Genomic DNA, 13,759 nt, shown 5'->3' with positions numbered 1-13,759 from the left:
ATCATTTCTGAAGAAGGGTCCAGACCCGAAATGTCAGCTTTCCTGCTCCTCTGATGCTGCCTGGCCTGCTGTGTTCATCCGGCTCTACACCTTGCTATCTCAGATTCTCCAGTGTCGGCAGTTCCTACTATCTTTGGTTCACTAAAGTCCTTCAGGGAAGGAAACTCATCCTTACCTGGTCTGGCCTACATATGAATCCAGACCCTCAGCAATGTGGTTTATTCTGTCCTTTGGGTAGGTTGGGATGGGCAATAAATGCTGGCCTAGTCAGCGATGCCCACATCTCATGAACAAATAAAAAATAAAGATGGAGTGTGAGTGTGTGTCATCACTTTCAAACTCAACACTGCCCCAGGCAAAACATCAATTTCGCTCCAAAGATTTCCTTGTTACAATGCAGAGGATACAATAGTTTTGCTGCTATATAGCTAGATCGGGGATAAAGTAATGTTGCTGCTATATTGCTGGATCGGGGATAAAGTAATGTTGCTGCTACATTACTGAATAGGTAATACAGTTGTGTTCTGTCTATGTTGCTGAACTCATAATCCAATTGTGCCATTGAGAAGAATGTTAAGGTTATGATTCCAAATCTCACCATTGTATTTTGAGAATGCCATTAGCTTAATAAGTTGGATTTATTTTCAAATGGTTAGACTTGTTTTTCGGTATTGGGATATGGGCATCACTGGTATTTGTTGCTCATCCCTAATTGCTTTCAATCCCAGAATCTCGGGGACAAACAATTCAGCAAACTGTGTATGTCATACTTTGTCCATCATGTTCAAAAAAGGAGGGAAATTTCACAAGATGTACTGCCTTTAAAATGCAATTGGTGCTGGAAAACTGAGTAACACGAACAGCCTCGATACACTGATTGATGCGCATTTTAAACAACTTAGAAGGTAAGTGCTAGCGAGGCCAAACTGGCAGTTCTGATAACAGCCCATTTAAGAAAAATTGAGTAATATTATGAGTTTCCTCAGTGTTTAATACTCTTTTCTTTCGACATGAAGGGAATCAGAAATAAGCAGATACTGATGGAAACCAGAATTGAGGTAGATTAGCCACAATTGATCAAGTTGTGGAGAGCCGTCAGTACATATTTCTTATGTAACTTGACTCCTTTTGTTAAATGCATTTTATAAGTGGAGCAGAGCCTCAGCCATTCACCCTTAAATGTAGCCAAATGAGATTTATAGGAACATGAGAGCAAGAATATACCATTAAGCCCCTCAAGGATGCTCAGCCATTTGAGATGATGGTTGATAATTAACATTGATGCTATATCCCCACCTTAATTCCATATCCTTTGTTGTTTAAAATAGGAGGGAGAGAAAAAATGGGGAATTATAGGCCAGTTAGCCTGACATCGGTGGTGGAGAAAATGTTGGAGTCAATCATTAAGGTGTTAATAACTGAGCATTTGGAAAGTGGTGACAGAATTTGTCCTCATCAGCATGGAGTCACTGAAAGGAAATCATGTTTGACAAAGCCCCTGGAATATTTTGAGGATGTTACCAGTAGCGTGGACAAGGTGAATCAGTAGATGTTGTGTATCTGGACTTTCAAAAGGCTTTTGACAAAGTTCTACACAAGAAATTAGTAAGGAAAATTAAAGTTCATGGTATCAGAGGTAATCTACTGACATGGATAGAGAATGGGTTGGCAGAGAAGAAGTAGAGAGTTGGAATAAATGGGTCCTTTTCAGAGTGGCAGGAAGTGACGAGTGGGGTGACGCAGGGTTCAGTGCTGGGAGTCCAGCTGTTCACAATGTACATTAATGATTTGGACGAAGGAATTGAATGCAATATCTACAAATTTGCACATGACACTAAGCTGGGTGGCAGTGTCTGCTGCAAGGAGGATGCTAAGAGACTGAAGGGTGATTTAGGCAGACTGGCTGAGTGGGCAAACATTTGGCAAATGCAATAAAATGTGGATAACTGTGAGGTTATCCGCTTTGGTCATAAAAACAAGAAGGCAGATTATTATCTGAATGGTAACAATTTAGGAAAAAGTGAGGTGCAACAAGACCTGGGTGTCATGGTGGAGCATTTGCTGAAGGTTGGAGTGCAGGTGCAGGAGGCATTGAGGAAAGCTAATGGCACGCTGGCCTTCATAGCAAGAGGATTTGAGTATCGGAGTAAGGATGTCTTGCTGCAGTTATACAGGGCCTTGGTGAGGCCACACCTTGAGTATTGTGTGCAGTTTTGGTCTCCTAGTCTGAGGATGGACATTCTTGCTATTGAGGGAGTCCAGCGAAGGTTCACCAGACTGATTCCCAAGATGGCAGGACTGACATATGAAGAAAGACTGGATCGACTGGGCTTGTACTCACTGAATTAGAAGAATGACGGTTGAGGGGTGGAGTTCATAGAAACACGTAAAATCCTGATGGGACTGGACAGGCTAGATGTGGGAAGAATGTTTCCAATGCTGGAGAAATACAAAATTTGGGGTCACAGTCTAAGAATGAGGGGGAAGGCCATTCAGAACTGAAATGAGGAAGAATTTCTTCACTCAGAGATTTGTGGAAACTATGGAATTCACTCCTACAGGAAGCTGTTGGGGCCAGTTCGTTAGATATATTCAAGAAGGAGCTGGATGTGGCCCTCATGGATAAAGGGATCAAGGGGCATGGGAAGAGGGTAGGAATGGCATGATCAGCCATGATCATATTGAATGGTGGTTCAAGCTGGAAGGGCTAAATGGCCCAGTCCTGCACCTATTTGCTATGTTTCTATGTCATTAGTAACTAGAAATCTATTCATCTCTGTCTTGACCCAGTGAGCCACTTACTTGAACCATTGCAGTTCATTGTCAATTGTTGGGGTCCAAGCACTGATTGATCCTTGGGGTCACACTTGATCTACTGGAGGATGACCCATTTATTTCTACTCTTTGTTTTCTGCCTGTTAACCCATTCTCAATCCGTACTAATACATCACCCACCAATCTCAGGCACCTTGACCTGTTTAGTAACCTCCTGTGTTAAATATGAATAAAAGCCTTCTGAAATTCTATATACACCACAGCCACTGGTTCTCCCTTCTTAGCTCTGCTAGTAACTTCTTCAAAAAACTATGGCAGCTTTGTCAAACATGATTTTCCCTTTATAAATGCATGTTAAATGTCTGCCCAATCAGTGATTTATTTCTAGTCCAGTAATCACATTGTTTACAGTAGACAATATTAATTTCCCTTCTCATGGTATAAGTCCAACAGGTCTGTAGTTCCCAGTTTCTTTCTCTCTGCCCCCTTTCTTAAATAGTGAGATCCATTTGCAATCTTCCAATCTGCAAGCACCATTGCTGAATTCAAGAATTTTGAAAGATGATCACCAATTAGAACATAGAACATAGAACAGCACAGCACAGTACAGGCCCTTCGGCCCACAATGTTGTGCCAAACTTTTACCCTAAACCTAAGGTCTATCTAACCTCCACCACTACCTTATACTATCGTCCATATGCCTATCTAATAGCTGCTTAAATGCCCCTAATGAGGCCGACTCCACTATCCTCTCTGGCAATGCATTCCACGTCCCGAACCTACCTCTGACGTCTCCCCGATATCTACCTCCTTTCACTTTAAAACTATGTCCCCTCGTAAAAGCTACCTCCACCCTAGGAAAAAGTCTCTGGCTGTCTACTCTATCTATACCTCTGATCATTTTGTTCACCTCTATCAAGTCACCTCTCATCCTTCGTCGTTCTAAAGAGAAAAGCCCTAGCTCTCTCAACCTTTCCTCGTAAGACCTTCCCTCCATTTCGGGCAACATCCTGGTAAATCTCCTCTGCACCTTTTCTAACGCTTCCACATCTTTCCTGTAATGAGGTGACCAGAACTGGACACAACACTCCAGATGTGGCCAAACAATGCATCCAATGTCTCTGTAGCTGCTCCCGGGTGAAGATCATCAGGTCCTAAGGATTAGAGGAATTAGGGTTGGTCTGGAACACATTCCAAGAATGCTTTTACCATAGCATTGGTGATCATTTGATTTACCCAGTCTGTACGTAGATTGAGGTCACCCATGATTAAAGAATTCCCCTCTAAGTTTCCAACTTAGATCATGTTCCCTGTTACCACTACTGTTTAGTGACCCATAAACCATTCCTTCCGTTGTTAGCTGCCCCTTACTATTGCTTACTTCATTATCCACAGGGAGGGAACTGAGTCATTCAGATAGTATTCTACAGTTCAGTTGGACCCTGAACTCCATTTACTTATCCTTGATTGATGTCCCTCCATACTATTAAGAAAAATTTTAAAAAGTCCCAGTTTTCCCAGTGCCCACAGCCTGTTTAGTGGAACAGTTACAGATTTGTACTACTCTCCATTTCACTAAATGTCCTATGTCTAATTTGAAGGTTACATCCTTTGATCTGCAATCCCCCAGCCAGACGGAAACAATCATTAACTTGTAGAAAATAAGCAGGTGGAGGTCAGAATTCCACGCAGGCCAGATATGCAATACAACAGAAGTTGGCCTGCAGTGTGATGGAGGGTAGTGGGAAAATTCCTGGAATTTTGGATGCAACCAGTTCTTTCCGAATGTGGTCTGTTACCATTGGAGTGAGCAGGGATGAAGAGTAACACTCCCAAGGTGGGAATTTCATCTGTCCTGGCTTCCAAATTGTAGATGTACTGTTAGGTGTGGTGAACATAACAAAAATTTGCCTCCCTATCATTGAGACTGTCAATAGCCAAGATGGAAAAAGTTGCAGTTGGACAGCCAAGTCACAGACCACTGCAGTCAAAGGGTGTTTTTGTGACTGGAAGCCTGTGTCCAGTAGTGTCTTGCAGGGTTTGGTGCTGTTTGTAGTATACATTAATGATCTAGACATGAACATTGGAGGCATAGTCAGTAGGTTCTCAGATGACATGAAAATTAATGGTTTGGTAACTAGCAAGGAAGAAAGTCTTAGAATACAGGACAATACAAGTGGGCTGAACAGGGGCAAACGGAACGTAACCCTGTCAAGTGTGAAATGATGCATTTTGGAAGGACTGATAAGACAAGGGAGTAGACATTGAATGGTAGGACCCATGGAAGTACGGAGGATCAGAGGAACCTTGCAGTGGATGTCATTGAAGGCAATGGGACAAGTAGATGGTTGGTTAAGAAGGTAAACTGAATCATTGACTACAACCCAATGGTCTCAATGTGGACTTTACTAGCTTCAAAATCTTCCCACCCCTGGCCTCATCCCAAGACCAACCCTCTGTCTCATCCCCGCCTCCTTGACCTGTCCGTCTACTCTCCCACCTATCCGCTCCTCCCACCTCACTGACCAATCCCCACCACTACCTACCTGCACTCACTTATCACCATCCCACCTACCTTCCCCAGCCCAAACCCCACTCTCTCTATTCATTTCAGAGCTCCCTTCCCCCTTCCCCATTTCTGAAGAAGGGTCCCGACCTGAAACATCAGCGTTCCAGCTCCTTTGATGCTTCCTGGCCTGCAGTGTTCCTCTAGCTCCACACTGTGTTATCTCAGACTCCAGCATCAGCAGTTATTACTATCTCTTAGATAGGCTAATGTTATTTTCAAGCAGAAAATGCTGAGGAGGGACCTAAGAGGTCTATGGAATTATGAAGGCATAGATAGGGTAGATAGGAATAAATATTTCCCCTTAGTAAAGAGGTCAGTAACCACAGATTTAGGGTAAGGTGCAGGGAGTTCAGAGGGGATATAAGGACAATTTCTTTCACCCAGAGGGTGGTCAGTATTTGGAAGTGACTAGCTGAACGGGTGGTAGAGATAGGAGCTGTCACAACATTAAAGAAGTTTTTAAAGGTGAACATTTGAATTGTGATAGTATACAAAGCTCCCGGAAAATTGAATTTTAGTAGGTAGGTGCTTAATAGCTGCCAGGTGGACAAGATGGGCTGAAGGGTGTCTTTTGTGAACTGTAAAACTCGAGGACTTTAAACAGTAGTGATCCGGGTTACAATTCCCAACTCCCCTTCAAGTTAACACACCACCCCACCGACCCCTATCCCAACCTTTCCTCTAGAGGGCATCCAGATTGGGTGGCAACTGATCAGCATGATATTGGCAGCAGGAAGAGAGGAAGACCAGTGGATGCTACTTTGTGGAGTAATAGCTCAGATTTTCAGGCCCACTGATATCGCTGTTAGCATCAAAGACAGAAATGTATATGAAGAAAAAGCACAGAGGAAGAAACCAACACTAACTTCTGAGAAAGGATGTGTTAAGTCATATTGATTATCTAAAAAGAACAGACTTTTTTGATGAGGAAAAGGCTGGCTCTCACCATAATGGGCTGAATGGCCTCCTTCTGCACTGTAACCAGTCTGTAATGTCCAACAAATATTACATTATGTAAAGAACAAAATCAGATCTAAGTAGGCAGCCAGCTGCGCATAAAGCACCTGCAGTTAATTCCAAAGGGAGCCATCAGATAGACATTACTGCACATTACAACAAAGATTCGCTTCCTGTGTTGCAAATGGAATCTTGGCGGTTCACTGCAATCCTGCTGCTCAGTGCCAAAATCTAACTCTCTGAGCTGTTACACATTCCCTACTGAAACAGCAGAAACAACTAAGCAATAACACTGTTTCGTTTCTCAGAGTAACTTTGGAAAATGATGCACTGTCTCTGAATTTATAATGCCTTATTGATCAAGGTTACTTTAAAATCAGACTGAATGAGGAAGGATGCTCAACCCGTTTTAACCTAGCTATTTAAAAAGATTGTAGAGACCCCTATTTCTAAATGATAACATTCTGTTAGCTTTCTTAATTACATGCCATACATGTACATTAGCCTTTTGCAACTTCTGCATGAGGGTACCTAGATTCCTCTGCATCTTAGAGCTCTGCAGTCTCTCACCATTTAGATAATATGGCTTTTTTTGTATTCCTCCCGCCAAATGCATTCACATTTTCCCACATTATAATCTATTTTCCACATCTTCACCCACTCACTTAACCTGTAGATAGCCTTTTACATCCTCCTTATGTCCTGTTCACAACTCCTAACTATCTTTGTGCCATCAGCAAATTTAGCAACTAGATCTTCCTTCCCTTCAGGTCAGGCAGCATCCATAGAGAGGAAGCAAGCTAACATTTTGAATCTAGATTGACTTTTCATCAGAACAAAACCCATTGATTTCTCCAGTGTTCTTTGTTTTTAGTACAGATTCCAGCAACTGCAGTAATTTGTTCCTTTCTTCCCTATGCACAAGTACGTTACAGAAATTATAAACAGTTGAAGTCCCTGCACCAATCCTTCTGGTACATCATTCATTATATTTTACCAACCTATAGAATACCTATTTATGCTTAATCTCTCCTTCCTATAAGCCAGCTAATCTTCTATGCATACTAACGTGTAACACCACAGACCATGAGCCTTTATTTTTGATTTGATTTATTATTGTCACATATACCGAGATACAGTGAAAACTATTGTTTTGCATGCTAGCCAGAAAAATCATACCTTACGTAAGTACATCAGGGTAATAGAACAGAATGCAGAATATAGTGTTACAGCTACAGAGAAGGTGCAGAGAATGATCAATTCTAATATATGAAACATCTGTTCATAAGTCTGATACAAGCAGGGAAAAAGCTATTCTTGAATCTGTCAGTATATGTTTTCACACTTTTGTATCTTCTGCCCGATAGGAGGGATAACTGGGGTGGGAGGGGTCTTTAATTATGTTGACTGCTTTCCTGAGGCAGTGGGAAGTGTAGACAGAGTTAATGGAAAGTAGCTAAACCGGAGGTTGCTGGAAAAGCTCAGCATGTCTGGCAACACCTGTGAAGAAATATCAGAGTTAGCGTTTCGGGTCCGGCGACCCTTCCTCGGAGCTGGGTTCTGGGTTCCTCAGAAGGGTCACTGGACTCGAAACAATAACTCTGATTTCTCTCCACAGACCTGCTGAGCTTTATTGGCTAATACTGTTTTTGTTTCTGATTTATAGCATTGACAGATCTTTTGGTTTTTATTCAATGAAAGGAAGGCTGGTTTTCGTGATGGACTGGGCTGCATTCATAACTCTCTGTAATTTATTGCGGTCTTGGGCAGAGCAATTGCTATACCAAGCTGTGACGTATCCAGATCGGATGTTTTCTATTGTGCATCTATAAAAGTTGGTAGGAGCCATTGTGGACATGTCAAATTTTCTTAGTCTCCTGAGGAAGTAGAGACATTGGTGTGCTTTCTTGACTGTAGCATCAACGTGGATGGAAATTGATTGTTGTTGATATTTACTCTCAGTAACTTGAAGTTCTCAACTGCCTGCACCTCAGCCCCATTGATACAGACAGGGGACGTGTCCTCCACTCTGCTCCCTAAAGTCGATGACCTGCTCCTTCATTTTTGCTGCAATAACCTTCAATGTGACAATTTATCAAATGCCTTCTAGAAATCTATGTACAGTACATCTCCTTTATCCGTGTGTTACTTCCTCAAAGGACTCCAATAGAATGGTCAAACAGGGGTGGCACGATGGCTCAGTGGTTATCACTGCTGCCTCACAGTGTCAGAGACCCAGGTTCAATTCTGTCCTCAGGGAACTGTCTGTGTGGAGTTTGCATATTCTTCCCAAGTCTCTGTGGGGTTTCCTCCAGGTGCTCCGGTTTCCTCCCACAGTCCAAAGATGTGCAGGCTAGGTGGATTGGCCACGTTAAATTGTCCCATAATGTTCAGGGATGTGTAGATTAGGGGGATGAGTCTAGGTGGGATGCTCTCAGAGTCAGTGTGGACTTGTTAGGCCGAAGGGCCTGTTTCCACACTATAGGGATTCTATGATCTATGACGTCTATGAGTGCCCTTTCACTAAACCATGATGACTCTGCCTGATTACATTGAACTTATTCAAGATGTAAATTCCTTAGTAATAGCTTCTAACGTTCTCCCAATAATAGATGTTAAGTTATCTGATCTGCAGTTTCCCGCTTTCTGCCTTCCATCCCTTTTTTAATAAAGGAGCTATGTTGGTTCCAGTCTTATGGAAACTTCCCCAAATCAAGGGACTTTTGGAAAATTGGAACCAAAGCATTAACTATCTCACTCACTGCTTCTTTTAAAACCCTAGGAAGAGGTCCAACAGGACTCAGGCATTTATCAGCCCTCACGTCCAACCTGTTGGACTCAGTTCCATTTGTGATTTTCCTGAGCTTCTCCCTCCCATTTTCTGATTTATTGCTGCTTCTAGGGTGTTAATTTTATCCTTTATCGTGAAGCCTGATGTAAAAACACAGTTTAATTCATCTGCTGTTTCCCTATTGTCCGTTATTAATTTTCCAGCCTCACTTTCTATAGGATAACACTTACATTGTTCACAAAAACAGAAATTGCTGGAAAAGCTCAGCAGGTCTGGCAGCATCTGTGGAGAGAAATCAAAGTTAACGTTTTGGATCGAGCGACCCTTCCTCAGAACTTACTTTGTTAATACATCTCTTCTTCAACTATTTACAGAAACTTCTACTATCCTGCTTTAATGTTTCTGGCTAGCCTTTGCACATACTGCAATTTCTCCCTCCTTAATAATTTTTGACCAGTCTTTACTATTTTTATATATCCTGTCTAATCTTCTGACGTGTCACCTGTCTTTGCACAATTAAACGGAACTACTTAGTTCTTTTATTCAATATTATATTTAGTCATATTTTTATATATTTTATTAATGTTACCACCATTTCTAAACAATGCTGAGACTTAAGAACAGATTAGGCCTCAGTCACTTCCGAGAAATTCATTTCTCCCATAGTACAGTAAGAATCAATTTTAAGGCTGTAAACATTGAATATTTTTTTTAAAATCCAGCCTCAAAAGTAAAGAATTCTGCAGTAAAGAATTCCACAGAATTCTTCCCTCTGAGAGAAGGAATTCCTTTCCATCTCCATCTTACTTAGGTGACCCCCTTACTCTGAGATTATGTTTTCTAGTCCTGTGGTTAGTTACATTCAAGCACTAAGTCATATTAAGTTGACTAGTTTTACGTACTCCTATGATAATAGGCCTATCTTGCTCACTTGATGGGGATCCAGTTTTAGCTGATTCTTAAAAGTTGATTTTTCAGATATGTTAAAACCCTCTTTAAAAACATACGTAAGAGCATAAGAAATGGGAATAGTGCTACTAAGCTCCTCAAGCCTGATCCACCATTTAAAAAGATCATGGCTACTCTAACAAAGGCCTCAGCTCCTCTTTCATTCCAGCTCATCATAGCCCTGAACTCCCGATATTTCAAAAATTTGTCTCCCTCCTCTTCACACACTTTCAACGATTAATTAGCATCCATTACTCTCTAGGGTGATTTAAGACAGAGATATATAGGTCTTGATTGTCGGGGGATCAAGGGTTACGGGGAGAAAGTGGGAGAATGGGGTTGAGAAACTTATCAGCCATGATTGAATGGCGGAGCAGACTCAATGGGCCGAATGGTCTAATTTCTGCTCCTATGTCTTATGGTCTCACGGGTAGAGAATTCCAGACATTTGTTATCCTCTGGCAGATAAAATTCCTTTGCACCTCAGTTGTAAAAGAGTCCTAGCAGTGTCTAACTATATCTCCTAGTTTGGATTGCCCCACTAGCAGAAATATTTCTCAACATCTACCCCGTCAGGCTCCCTCTGAATCATGGATCTTTCAATAAGATCACACCTCATTCTTCTAATGTCTAATTTACAAAAGCTTAAATGGTTTAGCCATTCTTGATAGTCAAGCTCTTCAACTCAAGAATCAGCCAATTTTGAATTGCCTCCAATTCCAGCACATCCCTTCTTAAAGGACCAAAACTAATCACAGTACTCCAGGTGTGGTCTCACTGTCACGCTGTACAGTTGTAGCAAAATTGCCCTGTTTTTAAATTTCAACCCCTAGCAAGAAAGACCAAAATACCCTTTACCTCGTTAATAACATGCTAACGTTTTGTGTTTCATGCACAAAACCATCCAGATGCCTCTTTTCCTCAGTTTTTTGGAGTCTCTCTCTCTCTTTTAAATAAAGTCTATGTTTAGATTCATCCTACCATAATGCATGAATTCGCACATTCCTACATTACAGTCATCTGCCAAGTTTTGGCCCACTCACTCAACCTATCTATATCTCCTTGTAGGTTTCCTTATCTCATCATCACAACATGCGCTCCCACCTATTTTTGTACCATCAGAAATTTGGATACATTACACTTTTTCCTGTCCTCAAGTCATAATGTGGATAAAAAATAATTGAGGCCCTAGGACTAATCTTTATGGCATTCCACGCGTCTTGCTAACCTGAGAAAAATCATTTCTCCTGACTGTCTGTCTTCTGTGCATTAACCAATCCCCAAAACACATTAATACATTAATACATTACCCAAAGTACAGTGTGCTTCCACCTTGTGCTATAAATTTTTATGTGACACTTTATCACATACATTCTGGAAATCTAAATATGCTGGATCTACCAGTTTCCCTTTTATCAGTTCTGCTTTTTGTATGCTCAAAGCACTCTAGCAAATTTATTAAACTTGATTTCTCTTTCACAAAACCATATTGACTGACTGGGAACTACAGAATTCAAAATTTGAGTTTAAAGCCAACTGCAAACTAAATTATATTTGTACAAAATAAAAACTTAGACTTTCTTACTTAACATCTGCGCACACTAGGTCAAACTGAGCTTATTTGCTGAATGTATATTCTCAAAAAAAAATGCCCTCGGTGACTCATTTATAGGGATTCAGCTGAAGCTGGATCTTAATCAAGTTGCTTTTTCACCAGACTCCCTCTTAGAACCCTATGTAAAGCTGGTGATCACATAATTTAAACAGTTGATTTCAGTTTATGCTAACTACACGCTATAAGCTATATTAGATTTGTACAAAATAAACATTTAGACTTTCCTACCTAACAACTGAATGTGATCCTAGGTCCTACATGGTAGTTATATAGTAATTAAGGCATAATTTGGGGAGCATTTGTTTGGGGATATATACGCATATAGGAATCACATTATTGAGTGGTATTAGAGTTTTGTATTGTGTGAGATGGAATAAAACTCTAATTAGAAAATTATATGCCAGGACTCTGTCTGACCAACACTTAGCTTCTTGTGTTAACATTCCTTGCTCTGTGAACCTGGAAAAGTGCATTGGCATAGCAGTGTCATCCTAAGAAAAAGGAGGTAGCATCACAAAAAGAAACCTTTGTGGCAGCAACATTCTAGAAGTCAAAATTGCAGGTTCTAAGGCCCTGCCATTTATAGCTATTTTCCTAAGTCCCAATTTCCACAAAACCCACTTTTGTTACCCTACCCCAGTTCCAGATAGCTCCTCAAATGTCTCTTTCATTCTAAGTGGCAGTCTTGGCTCAGTGGTGTTACTCCTGTTGAGCACATTGTTTCAGCTGACATTCCTGTGCAGTCCCGAGGTTTTATCATGTGGCTGAGATGTTAAACCAAGCCCAAATCTTCCCTGTCATTGATATTGCTTCAAAATAAGGTTCTCCCTGAAATCCCGCCAAATATTAGTTCTCAGTTACAACCACCTGAAATAGGTTCGCTGGTCATTATCGCTTTGCTATTTGTGGGAATTTGCTGTGCAAAAATTGGGTCCTATTTCACCTGCACAGTAAATTGGGCTGATGGTGTGTTATGGCTCATTCAGAAAGTCCAAGTTACTGTGATAACATGTATGTTTTTATGCATGCTGTAGACTGGAGCTATGGATAGTAATGGCAGGGACACCAACATTGAACCGAAATCTCTTGTCCCCTTACCATTTGCCATTGGTATGTTTTGGAAGGACTTGTATGTTGAAATCAAATATTTTGGCCACATAAGAATGCGTCATCCTTGGCCATCATGTCCTGGTACTTAAATCTGAAGTTTCTAATTTAAAGGCAGAGTCACCACTGAATCACTACAAGATTTCCATAAAACCACAATAGCTATATTAAAGATGTGATATATTGACTGTAAAGGGCTTTGGGATGCACAGAGGATGGAAAACTTGCTATCTAAATGAAAATTCCTTTTTTTTCCATTTCTTGCTGCGATTTGATGTCTCAAATGGTTATATCTTCATGTTAACAGCAATTGTTGTCTCTCTGTAAGTACTTTTCTTTAAAAACTGGAAATCATGGTAACTTCCTGTGCTTAGCAGTCATTAACTCTGCAAAAAGCCAAAAACAAAAACGCTTTAAAATTCTTTCAGTTACTCACCCCTCTGCAAGATCCTTCCTTTGTGGTCAGTTAGAAAACTGTAATAACATCTTACATCTGTTCCAGCCACACGTTGTTAATCTTTAAATGAGGTAAAGATAAAATCGTAACATTCAGCAGATTGGGACCTTAATCTTGAAGCCTATCTAACTTAGATAGCTCCCACCAAGATCCAGATCTCCCAGCAAGAAAGTCAGCGTAATAATTCATTCTGATGCACTCCTTTACCTTGCAATGTCAAACACTTGCAGGGTTGCGACCCAGCCAAACCTCAGTGTCAAAATAACAGCACGAGTGTAGGCGCAAACAAATGCAGGATCGGCTAAGAAAGATACCTCCACTTGTAGGGGATATGGAAATATCTGTTGGGGAAAAATGCAAAAGAACAGTGTAAAACATTTAAAAATAATTTAGCTTAATACAAGATTCATAGGGGCAGCATGGTGGCAATCACTGTTGCCTCACAGTGCCAGGGACCCAGGTTCAACCGCAGGAAGTGCTACACCTGCCCCCACACCTCCTCCCTCACCCCCATCCCAGGCCCCAAGAAGACTTTCCACA

The 13,759-nt window shown here is 41.1% G+C and overlaps 1 protein-coding gene across 1 annotated transcript in view; it reads right to left on the bottom strand.

Moving 5' to 3' along the window:
- LOC109933277 (prostaglandin F2-alpha receptor) overlaps positions 1-13,254 on the bottom strand; it is a 33,414-nt gene extending 20,160 nt beyond the window's left edge. Inside the window, exon 1 of the mRNA XM_048601552.1 lies at positions 13,199-13,254. The gene's annotated coding sequence lies outside the window, so the exon portion shown is untranslated. The remainder of the gene's footprint in view (positions 1-13,198) is intronic.
- Positions 13,255-13,759: the final 505 nt, after the last annotated feature.

This window comes from Rhincodon typus, chromosome 10 (genome assembly GCF_021869965.1).
Source record: "Rhincodon typus isolate 14 chromosome 10, sRhiTyp1.1, whole genome shotgun sequence".
Taxonomy (NCBI): domain Eukaryota; kingdom Metazoa; phylum Chordata; class Chondrichthyes; order Orectolobiformes; family Rhincodontidae; genus Rhincodon; species Rhincodon typus.
Note: the sequence above shows the minus strand (reverse complement) of the source record. Positions and strands in the feature narration are given on the sequence as shown.